This window comes from Pseudophryne corroboree, chromosome 7, assembly GCF_028390025.1.
Source record: "Pseudophryne corroboree isolate aPseCor3 chromosome 7, aPseCor3.hap2, whole genome shotgun sequence".
In the NCBI taxonomy this organism is placed as follows: Eukaryota; Metazoa; Chordata; class Amphibia; order Anura; family Myobatrachidae; genus Pseudophryne; species Pseudophryne corroboree.
The window spans coordinates 403663871-403676959 of NC_086450.1; positions in this window are offsets into that span (position 1 = coordinate 403663871).

Genomic DNA, 13089 nt, shown 5'->3' on the forward strand with positions numbered 1-13089 from the left:
CGGGCCACTTTCGACATTCTGCCACCGCGTGCCGAAGACTGGAGTGCCAGCAAACACTCCTGAACCTGCGCTGCCATCAACTGAAGCAAGAAGTGGTATCGGGGTGAAATTCAACACTCTATATACTTCAGAGGATGGAGGAGCAGCAAAAGGCCATTTAAGCCTATACAGATATAGGCAAAGGAGGGGTAATGCACCTGACTCAGGCGCAGTGGAGAATGATTTCCGTCTTGTGCAAGGTTCTCCAACCCTTCGAACTTGCCACACGTGAAGTCAGTTCAGACACTGCCAGCTTGAGTCAGGTCATTCCCCTCATCAGGCTTTTGCAGAAGCAGCTGGAGAAATTGATGGAGGAGCTAAGATGGAGCGATTCCGCAAAGTATGTGGGACTTGTGGATGGAGCCCTTCATTCGCTTTGCCAGGATTCAAAAGTGGTCAATCTGTTGAAATCAGAGCACTACATTTTGGCCACCATACTCGATCCTAGGTTTAAAGCCTATGTTGTATCTCTCTTTCCAGCAGACACAAGTCTGCAGAGGTGCAAAGACCTGCTGGTGAGTAAATTGTCAACTCAAGCGGAAGGTGACCCGCCAACAGCTCCTCCTTCAATTTCTCCCGCCACTGGGGCTGCAAGGAAAAGGATAAGCTTTCCTAGCCCACCCGCTGGCGGTGATGCAGGGCAGGCAGGAGCGAAAGCTGACATCTAGTCTGGACTGAAGGACCTGCCAACGATTACTGACATGTCTACTGTCACTGCAAATGATTCTGTCACCATAAAAGAATGGTGGAGGATTATATTAGTGACAGCATCCAAGTAGGCATGTCAGACAGTCCTTATGTATACTGGCAGGAAAAAGAGGCAATTTGGATGCCCTTGCACAAACTGGCTTTGTTTTACCTAAGTTGACCCCCCCCCCCCCTTCCCCGCTCCAGTGTGTACTCCGAAAGAGTGTTTAGTGCAGCCAGTAACCTTGTCAGCGATCGGTGTAGGAGGTTACTTCCACAAAATGTGGAGAAGATGATGTTCATCAAAATTAATTATAAATTCCTCCGGGAAGACCTTTACCAGCAATTGCCTCCAGAAAGTACACAGGGACCTGTGATGGTGGATTCCAGTGGGGACAAATTAATACTCTGTGCGGAGGAGGATGTACACAGTGAAAGGGGTGAGGAATCGGAGGATGAGGATGAGGTCGACATCTTGCCTCTGTAGAGCCAGTTTGTGCAAGGAGAGATTGATTGTTTCTTTTTTTGGTGGGGGCCCAAACAAAGCAGTCATTTCAGCCACAGTCATGTGGCAGCCCATGTCGCTGAAATGATTGGTTTGTTAAAGTGTGCATGTCCTGTTTATACAACATAAGGGTGGGTGGGAGGGCCCAAGGACAATTCCATCTTGCACATTGTTTTCTTCTTATCATCATGTGCTGTTTGGGGACTATTTTTTTAAAGTGCCATCCTGTCTGACACTTCTGTATATATGTCCAGTGGTACTGCCATTTAATTCCAGTGATTTGGACGTATAATTCCAGTGATTTTGCATTATAATTCCAGTTATTTTGCAGTATAATTCCAGTGATTTGGACGTATAATTCCAGTGATTTTGCCATTTAATTCCAGTGATTTGGACGTATAATTCCAGTGATTCTGACATATAATTCCAGTGGGAATAATTTGTGTCGCTTGGCTTAGTCATACAGCTACCTCATTGCACCTCTTCGACATCTTTGCATGAGGTGCTGTTTGGGGCCTAGTTTTTGAAACGTGCCATCCTGTCTGACACTGCCGAATGAGTCCAGTGGTACTGCTGTATTAGTCCTGGGGTACTGCCGTATAAGTCCACCAATTGCAGAATTTGTTTAAAGTAACAGGGCCGTGCTGGAGATGCTGTCAGTCGACCGAACAATTGCGGTCCACTCTCGACATTCAGCCACTGCGTGACACTACTAGATGGGCCAGGTGGTTGTGTCACTTCACTTAGTCATACAGCAACCTCGGTGCACCTTTTTTTCTTCTTTGCATCATGTGCTGTTTGGGGACTATTTTTTTAAAGTGCCATCCTGTCTGGCACTTCCGTAAATGCCTAGTGGTACTGCCATTTAATTCCAGTGATATGGACGTATAATTCCAGTGATTTTGCCATTTAATTCCAGTGATTTTGCCATTTAATTCCAGTGATTTGGACATATAGTTCCATTGATTTGTGTCACGATCCGGGTATCTGGACGCCATTACTTACCCTTCAGATGCCTCCTAAGGCTGGCTCAGCGTTCCAGGACCGGATCCCGCTGTTCCTGAGTTTCCACATGCAGAATGTCAGAGTGGTGATTTCATCAGCCGCGGCCTCCGCTGTGCCCGCGTGGTTAAATGTGCGCTTGTCAGTCTGGCGTCTCCTGTCTCCTGTGGCCGGCGTCGCCATTACTGTTTCAATTCTCACATGGATTACAAACCAAACTTCCCTCCAAGTGTCTGCATGGGCGCAGCCATCTTGGATTTTGTCATCTGAGCATTTCCACCAATCTGCTGTCTGTATTGTTGATTTGCATAATTGCCTAGCCAACCCCTTCCTTGCTGCAGGTATAAGTAAGCTGTGCCTGAGCAAGGAAGGCGTCAGTGCTTTGGTTGTCTAACCTAGTTCCAGTTTGTCTCTCTCCTGTGGTTGTCTTCCAGGTTCCAGCTCCTGTCTCCAGACTTCTGCTATAGAGACCCGCACCAGCATTCCATCTGCGGTGTAGCCTGACTCTCCGATCCATTCTGGACTCACCTGTTTCCAGTTATCAATCACCTGCTTCCAGCCCAGCTTCCAGCAGTGTACAGCTTCTCTTAAAGGGCCGGTGTCCTTTCTGCAGTTTACCACTCTCCACCGGTATTATTATTTCACCGCTCTCAAACTCCAAACTTCATTATCAATCACCTGCTTCCAGCCCAGCTTCCAGCAGTGTACAGCTTCTCTTAAAGGGCCGGTGTCCTTTCTGCAGTTTACCACTCTCCACCGGTATTATTATTTCACCGCTCTCAAACTCCAAACTTCATTATTATTTCATCGCTCTCAAGTTCGTTTATTATTTAACTGGTTCCAGCCAGTATCCACTCCGTACCAACAACAGTCTGGTTCCAGCCAGTATCCACAGCAGCCGTTTTATCTTCAGCAGCCCAGCCTTTCCTGGAACACCAGCTGGTACGATCCTGGGTTCTCTCCATTGCTACAGTCAGGCCTGGTAAGGACTTTCCAACTAGAAGATTATAAGAAACTGTCTCACACTACCAGTGCCTGTGGCCCTTGCCACCCTGTAGTACCCAGGAATTGTATTTATCCTCTGTTGACTTTTATGTTTCCTTTACTGCTGCTGTGTTACGGAGTTTGTCATAATAAACATCATTGACTTTTATCCTGGTTGTCGTGGTCACGCCTTCGGGCAGTTATTCTACATGTTACTTACATGTCTAGGGGTCTGATACAACCTCCCAGGTTCCGTTACATCTCAGCCCCTACAACTGAGGCTGCCTCCCGTCAGCTCAGGCCCTCAGTTGTGACAGTAAGCACTGACCTAATGAATCCAGCCGGAGACCAGGATCAAGCGACCAGGCCGATGCAAGAACTGGCAGCCCGACTTGAACATCAGGAGGCTGCACAGGGCCACATCATCCGCTGTCTCCAGGATCTCTCTACACGGCTGGATGGGATTCAAACGACCCTCCGTGGACCTGGCACGTCCGGTGCGTCCACTACAGTGACACCAGCTGTAACCCCACCCACCTTACCCATTTCCAGTCCACATCTTCATCTTCCAACGCCAGCAAAATTTGATGGATCTCCAAGGTTCTGCAGGGGATTTCTCAATCAATGTGAAATCCACTTTGAGCTTCTACCTGGCAATTTCTTCAGTGACCGTACCAAAATTGCCTATATCATCTCCCTTCTCAGTGGCTCAGCCCTTGACTGGGCATCACCTTTATGGGAGAAGTCTGATCCCCTGCTATCCTCCTATACTGACTTTGTAGCTACATTCAGGCGCATCTTCGACGAGCCAGGCCGGATAACATCTGCTTCATCTGAGATTCTCCGTTTACGCCAGGGAACACGTACTGTGGGACAGTATCTTATACAGTTTAAAATCCTGGCATCCGAACTGGCATGGAACGACGAGGCCCTGTATGCTGCATTCTGGCATGGCTTATCAGAACGCATCAAGGATGAGTTAGCTACCAGAGACTTGCCCTCTAAGTTGGATGAGCTAATTTCTCTTTGCACGAAGGTTGATCTACGTTTCAGAGAGAGAGCAACCGAGCGAGGAAGATCATCTACTCCTAAATCTTCTGCTCCTCCTCCTCGTCAACCATCTCCATCCAAGGATGAGCCTATGCAAATTAGTCGTTCCCGTCTATCTCCCGCTGAGCGCCGAAGACGTCTCTCTGAGTCTCTCTGTCTCTACTGTGCAGCTCCGTCGCACACTATCAATGCCTGTCCCAAACGTCCGGGAAACTCCAGATCCTAGCTCGCCAAGGAGAGGGCCGGCTAGGAGTAATGATCTCCTCTCCATCTCCTCATGACTGTAACCTCCCAGTGTCGCTCCAAATTGCTCAACGTTACAGGAACGTCATTGCCCTCCTTGATTCCGGAGCAGCTGGGAATTTCATAACCGAAGCTTATGTTAAACGGTGGTCCCTACCCACTGAGAGACTGTCCTCGTCCATCTCTTTGACTGCCGTGGATGGCAGCAAGATTTTTGACGCAGTCATTTCCTTAAGGACTCTTCCAGTTCGTCTGAGAGTGGGAGTTCTTCATTCTGAGTATATTTCTTTTTTAGTGATTCCAAGAGCCACACATCCAGTGGTTTTAAGCCTTCCGTGGCTCCGTCTCCACAACCCATCAATTGACTGGACGACTACGCAAATACTGGCATGGGGTCCCTCCTGTGCTGAGACTTGTTTAGCCAAAGTTCTTCCTGTTTGTTCTTCCTTCCCCAGGTCATCTGATGTTCCGCCTCCTCCATATCAAGACTTCACGGACGTGTTCAGTAAAGCCTCTGCTGATATCCTTCCTCCTCATAGAGAATGGGACTGCCCAATCGACCTCATTCCAGGGAAGGTTCCACCGCGAGGTCGAACTTATCCGTTGTCTCTGCCTGAGACACACTCCATGGAAGAGTACATCAAAGAGAACCTGGCGAAGGGTTTCATCCGACCATCTTCTTCTCCAGCCGGCGCAGGCTTCTTCTTCGTTAAGAAGAAAGACGGTGGTCTGCGTCCGTGCATCGACTACAGAGGTCTGAACGACATTACCGTCAAGAACCGATACCCTTTACCCCTGATTACCGAGCTCTTTGATAGAGTTAGTGGTGCAACTATTTTCACAAAGCTGGACTTGAGGGGTGCCTACAATCTCATCCAAATCCGTGAGGGTGACGAGTGGAAGACCGCCTTTAACACCCGTGACGGACATTATAAGTACCTCGTCATGCCCTTCGGATTGAGCAACGCTCCAGCAGTCTTCCAGCACTTCGTGAATGAGATTTTCAGGGACATCTTGTACCGCCATGTCGTGGTTTATCTAGACGACATCCTCATCTTTGCTAATAATCTCGAAGATCATCGTTTCTGGGTAAAAGAGGTTCTTTCCCGTCTCCGTGTCAATCACCTCTATTGTAAATTGGAGAAGTGTGTGTTTGAAGTTAAAACCATTCCGTTTCTAGGTTGCATTGTGTCCGGTTCCGGACTAGAGATGGATCCTGAGAAACTCCAAGCAATCCAGAATTGGCCTATACCCTTAAGCCTCAAAGGGGTCCAGAGGTTCTTAGGGTTCGCCAATTATTATAGAAAATTTATACGAGACTTTTCCACCATTGTGGCGCCTATCACTGCATTAACCAAGAAAGGTGCTAATCCGTCCAAGTGGTCCGAGGAGGCTACACAGGCCTTTCACCTTCTGAAGCAACGGTTCATCTCTGCACCAGTTCTGAAACAGCCCGACACCGACTCTCCTTTTATCTTAGAGGTAGATGCCTCCTCCGTTGGAGTAGGAGCAGTGTTATCCCAGAGGGCCAAAGATGGACATCTACATCCTTGCAGTTTCTTCTCCCGGAAGTTCTCCCCAGCTGAGCGCAACTATGCCATTGGCGATCAGGAGTTGCTAGCCATCAAGCTCGCTCTGGAGGAGTGGAGATACCTGTTGGAGGGAGCTTCCCACTCAATCACCATACTTACCGACCACAAAAATCTTTTATATCTCAAAGGCGCACAATGTCTGAATCCTCGTCAGGCCAGATGGGCACTTTTCTTCTCTAGGTTTGACTTTAAACTCCAGTTCTGTCCGGGTTCTCAGAATCGTAAGGCCGATGCCCTTTCCCGCTCATGGGAGCAAGAAAATGAGTCCGAGTCTGCAGACAAGCATCCTATTATTAATCCGTTGGCATTCTCCACGGTAGGGATGGACTCTACACCTCCACCAGGGAAAAGTTTTGTTAAGCCAGTTCTAAGGAAGAAGCTCATGCATTGGGCCCATGCTTCCCGTTTTGCTGGACATACAGGCATTCAAAAAACCCTTGAATTTATTTCTAGGTCCTACTGGTGGCCAACTCTGAAGAAGGACGTTATGGAATTTATTGCCTCCTGCCCAAAGTGTGCCCAACACAAAGTCTCCCGCCAGTTGCCTGCGGGGCAACTGGTTCCATTATCTGTTCCCCGTCGACCTTGGACCCATTTGTCGATGGACTTTGTTTCCGATCTACCTATCTGCAACAAGTTTAATACCATCTGGGTGGTAGTTGACCGGTTCACCAAGATGGCACATTTCATCCCTCTCACCGGTCTTCCGTCAGCTTCCAAGTTGGCTCAAGTGTTTATACAAGAGATCTTCCGACTTCACGGTCTTCCTTAAGAGATCATCTCGGATCGTGGAGTACAATTTGTAGCCAAATTTTGGCGAAGTTTGTGTCAAGCCCTCCAAGTCAAGTTAAAGTTTTCCACGGCTTACCATCCTCAGACCAATGGTCAAACCGAGAGGGTGAATCAGGACTTGGAGGCCTTCCTCCGTATATATGTGTCTTCCTCTCAAGATGACTGGGTTCAACTCCTTCCTTGGGCCGAGTTCAGCCACAACAATCAATACCATTCCTCATCTTCTTCTACACCATTCTTCATTAATTATGGATTCCACCCTAAAGTCCCAGAATTCCAACCGCTTCCCGCAACTTCTGTTCCAGCAGTGGATGTCACCTTGCGTCAGTTTTCAAATAACTGGAGGAACGTCCGCGCAGCCCTGCTCAAAGCCTCATTCAGGTATAAGAAGTTTGCCGATAGGAAGCGTAGAGCGGTTCCTGCTCTCAAGGTGGGTGATCGTGTGTGGCTGTCCACGAAGAATTTGAGGTTGAGAGTTCCCAGCATGAAATTTGCACCTCGCTACATCGGACCCTTCAAGATTGAACAAGTCATCAATCCTGTTGCCTACAGGTTACAGTTACCATCCTTCTTGAAAATACCCAGGACATTTCATGTTTCTTTGTTGAAACCGCTGATCCTGAATCGGTTTCATTCCGCACTTCCTCCAGCTCCCAAAGTTCAGACTCAACGGGGAGTCGAGTACGAGGTGGCCAAGATTTTGGACTCACGTTTCCGTTACGGTCAGTTACAATACCTCATTGACTGGAAGGGCTATGGTCCTGAAGAACGCTCTTGGACCAATGCCTCAGACGTCCATGCTCCTGCCTTGGTCCGAAATTTCCACGCAAAGTTTCCTTTAAAGCCTAAGAAGTGTCCTGGGGCCACTCCTAAAGGGGGGGGTGCTGTCACGATCCGGGTATCTGGACGCCATTACTTACCCTTCAGATGCCTCCTAAGGCTGGCTCAGCGTTCCAGGACCGGATCCCGCTGTTCCTGAGTTTCCACATGCAGAATGTCAGAGTGGTGATTTCATCAGCCGCGGCCTCCGCTGTGCCCGCGTGGTTAAATGTGCGCTTGTCAGTCTGGCGTCTCCTGTGGCCGGCGTCGCCATTACTGTTTCAATTCTCACATGGATTACAAACCAAACTTCCCTCCAAGTGTCTGCATGGGCGCAGCCATCTTGGATTTTGTCATCTGAGCATTTCCACCAATCTGCTGTCTGCATTGTTGATTTGCATAATTGCCTAGCCAACCCCTTCCTTGCTGCAGGTATAAGTAAGCTGTGCCTGAGCAAGGAAGGCGTCAGTGCTTTGGTTGTCTAACCTAGTTCCAGTTTGTCTCTCTCCTGTGGTTGTCTTCCAGGTTCCAGCTCCTGTCTCCAGACTTCTGCTATAGAGACCCGCACCAGCATTCCATCTGCGGTGTAGCCTGACTCTCCGATCCATTCTGGACTCACCTGTTTCCAGTTATCAATCACCTGCTTCCAGCCCAGCTTCCAGCAGTGTACAGCTTCTCTTAAAGGGCCGGTGTCCTTTCTGCAGTTTACCACTCTCCACCGGTATTATTATTTCACCGCTCTCAAACTCCAAACTTCATTATCAATCACCTGCTTCCAGCCCAGCTTCCAGCAGTGTACAGCTTCTCTTAAAGGGCCGGTGTCCTTTCTGCAGTTTACCACTCTCCACCGGTATTATTATTTCACCGCTCTCAAACTCCAAACTTCATTATTATTTCATCGCTCTCAAGTTCGTTTATTATTTAACTGGTTCCAGCCAGTATCCACTCCGTACCAACAACAGTCTGGTTCCAGCCAGTATCCACAGCAGCCGTTTTATCTTCAGCAGCCCAGCCTTTCCTGGAACACCAGCTGGTACGATCCTGGGTTCTCTCCATTGCTACAGTCAGGCCTGGTAAGGACTTTCCAACTAGAAGATTATAAGAAACTGTCTCACACTACCAGTGCCTGTGGCCCTTGCCACCCTGTAGTACCCAGGAATTGTATTTATCCTCTGTTGACTTTTATGTTTCCTTTACTGCTGCTGTGTTACGGAGTTTGTCATAATAAACATCATTGACTTTTATCCTGGTTGTCATGGTCACGCCTTCGGGCAGTTATTCTACATGTTACTTACATGTCTAGGGGTCTGATACAACCTCCCAGGTTCCGTTACATCTCAGCCCTACAACTGAGGCTGCCTCCCGTCAGCTCAGGCCCTCAGTTGTGACAATTTGGATGTATAATTCCAGTGATTTTGCAGTATAATTCCAGTGATTTTGCGGTATAATTCCAGTGATTTTGCGGTATAATTCCAGTGATTTTGCCATTTAATTCCAGTGATTTGGACATATAATTCCATTGATTTGGATGTATAATTCCAGTGATTTTGCGGTATAATTCCAGTGATTTTGCCATTTAATTCCAGTGATTTGGACGTATAATTCCAGTGATTTTGTCATTTCATTCCAGTGATTTGGACGTATAATTCCAGTGATATGGACATATAATTACAGTGATTTGTCAGTATAATTCCAGTCATTTGGATGTATAATTCCAGCGATTTTGCCATTTAATTCCAGTGATTTGGACATATAATGCCAGTGATTTGGACGTATAATTCCAGTGGGAATTGTTTGTGTCGCTTGGTATAGCCATACAGCTACCTCATTGCACCTCTTCGACATCTTTGCATGAGGTGCTGTTTGGGGCCTAGTTTTTGAATAGTGCCATCCTGTCTGACACTGCCGTATGAGTCCAGGGGTACTGCTGTATTAGTCCTGGGGTACTGCCATATAAGTCCACCAATTGCAGATTTTTTTTTAAATGACAGGGGCGTGCTGGAGATTCTGTCAGTGGACCGAATAAATTGCGGCCCACTATCGACATTCAGTCACTTTGTGACACTACTAGATGGGCCAGGTGGTTGTGTTGCTTCGCTTAGTCATACAGCAACCTCGGTGCACCTTTTTTTATTTCTTTCCATCATGTGCTGTTTGGGGCCTTTTTTTGATATCTGCCCTCATGTCTGCCACTGCAGTGCCACTCCTAGATGGGCCAATTGTTTGTGTCGCTTGGCTTAGTCATACAGCTACCTCAATGCACCTCTTCGACATCTTTGCATGAGGTGCTGTTTGGGGCCTAGTTTTTGAAACGTGCCATCCTGTCTGACACTGCAGTGCCACTCCTAGATGGGCCAGGTGTTTGTGCCGCACACTTGTGTTGCTTGGCTTAGTCATACAGCAAACTTGGTGCTCCTCTTTTACTTCTTTGCATCATGTGCTGTTTGGGGCCTTTTTTTTTTATATCTGCCCTCCTATCTGACACTGCAGTGCCACTCCTAGATGGGCCAGGTGTTTGTGCCGCACACTTGTGTCGCTTAACTTAGTCATCTAGCAACCTTGGTGCAACCTTTTGGCCTAAAAACAATATTGTGAGGTGTGAGGTGTTCAGAATAGATTGGAAATGAGTGGAAATGAATGTTATTGAGGTTAATAATACCATAGGATCAAAATTACCCCCAAATTCTGTGATTTTAGCCGTTTTTATGTTTTTCCCCCAAAAATCATCCAGATCCAAAACCAAAACACGAAAGGGTGGTTTTGGCAAAACCAAGCCAAAACCAAAACACGAAAGTGGAATTAGAACCAAAACCAAAACACGAAAAGTGCCAGCCGCACATCTCTAGCAATAACTGTACTCCTGTGCTATCTCAGAATAGCATAAACAGAAAGAGAACTGGATAAAATACTGTAATTTATTGAGAAAATAATCCCCCCCCCCCCCGTAGATATCTATTAGAAGTGAATATTGCTATTGCTCTGCCTCCCAGAAAATGAATATTATGCATGAGTTGTGTGATAGTGTAATATATGGATTCTTTTAACAACAAATTGCTTGTGTTGGATTGAGTAGGGGACATTTATCTAGAATAATAATTGGCCACAGTGGAGCTTGCAGTCTGTATTCCCTAATACATATACACACCAGAGTTAATTCTTGTCAGGAGCCAAGTAACCTACCAGATTATTTTTGGATTGTGGGAAAGTAAATGGAGAGAACCTAAAAGCTCCACACAGATAGGGCTTTGGATGGACCCCCAGACTTCAGTGCTTTGTGGCAGTAAAGCTAACCATTACACCAACCATGCTGCCTGTAAGATGATGGAAATCACATACCATACATAACCTACTGATCTGCAGGAGAGTGTCAAAGTTGTTCATCTGAGGTTTCTGACCCACAGCATTTGATAACTGTTAGGTGAACAAGTTTGACAGGCCTCTGGGAGAGAAGCAGTAATTTTAATGAGCACATGGGCCCCCAGGGTCCACGGGGCCCCAAACGACACGTCCTGCACCCTTTATTCAATACTTACCCTCCGGAGTCCCTCGTCACCAGCAGCAGCAGCGCTGCAGAAACCGCGGCAGCCATTTTCCCGGAGACCTGAACATGTGCACTAGACTCGCTAGGGTCTCTTAGTGACCCTAGTGCCAGAGGCTATTGCTCTGCTGGCTAGTGAGGAGAGGGCTCAGGATGGAGACAGCCCACGGGTCTCCTCCTCTCTTGATGCACCCCTTTGCCAGAGTGATGATGAGTGCAGTGGCGGAACTACCGCCTGTGCAAGCAGTGCTTTGCACTGGGGCCCACCGCTGTCAAGGGGCCCAAAGCCAGCGGCATTTCACCTCTTCACTGGCATGCCAGGGAAGAGGTGAAATGCCGGCGGCTTTGGCCCCTTTGACATCGGTGGCCCCTTTGACAGCGGTGGGCCCCTCTCCCCCTCCCTCCCTCCTCCTTACTCCACTCGGCCGTCCCAGTGAATGAGGCGATCGCTTCATGACGTCATGACGTGATCGCGTCATTCCGGAAATCTCTGTCATGCTGCCTGTCACAGAGGAGCAGAGACTGCGGAGGGTATGAAGGAAGGAAGACCTTCTACTTTGGTGAGTAACTAATCTCCGCCAGCCGAGTGGAGTACAGGGGAGGAGGGTGGATGGAAGGGGAAAGCATTTTAGTGCTGGCGGGCTAGTGCCCACCAGTAAATGCAAATGCTAGGGATGGCCATCGGTGGGTCAGTGGCCATCCATAGCAACCCCTAGGCAACGAGCATTCCCCCGTGGCAACGAGCATTCCCCGTGACAACGAGCATGGATCCCAGAGCATAAAATTCCTGGGAACGAACATAACACAGCAGGTAAAAATATCTGAACTGGCACTATGCGGGCATATCTGGCACCGTGGGGGCATGTTTATTTGGCAATGTGGGGGCATATCTGGCAACATGGGGGAATATGTGTATCTGGCACTGTGGGGGCATGTGTATTTGGCAAGGACCTCTCCACGAAGGGAAACTAGACGCGTACGCGTCTAGTTTCCCTTCACAGCGGCCAGCGGCAGCGGGGGGGGCAGCGGCCAGCGGCAGCGGGGGGGCACACAGCAGCAGCGGTTCTTGCCCTGGTGCGGCGCCCTCCGGATGGCGCCGCCCTGGGCAAAAGTCCTGCTTGCCCGTGGCAAGATCCGCTACTGACTGTATGGAACATTTTAACGCCCAGATAGAAACTATGGGCGAAAAAAATAACATTGTTAATTATCAGTGAGCAAGCAGAATAAAACTTATTGGCTAGCTGTGCTTCTGGTTGTAGTTGTGGCTAACTGAAACCGCAGCTGTCTCTGCTGTTACTGTGGAAGCAATAGCCAATAGGAATCAGGCTGTCACATGCAACAACTTCCATTCCGCCAGTGCCAGAAAGCCAGCTCCTCTCTCAGACATGTAAAGTCAGTCTTTTTTGTGGAGGCATGTTAATCTATGATTTGTTTTTTTGTGGGGGACAATGTTTTAAAAAAAAAATTATTTCCTGTCCCAAAGCCTGTGTCAGCGAAGCTACGCCCTCTTTTTTTTAGCACAGCTTGATCTAATGTACCCCCTTGGTGGATCACAAGTGTAATACTGGGCTACATTATCTTGACTGCGGGGCTAATGCAGACTTGCGTGCAAGTCAGTTTTGCGGATGGAACTTGTGTGTGTTATCGGGTTGCTGATGTTCCAGAGATGAACGTAAGCAACAATAGGCTGTGCTACATAGGACTGCAAGGCGGTAACCGTGTGTGGTAACTTCGCTGGCAGTCAAGGATGAACATAGGAGCTTTAAGGGTGTGTTGACAAAACTGTGTGCTATGCATTGTTGGTGCACATGTGTAAATAAATACGCATGTTTTCAGAT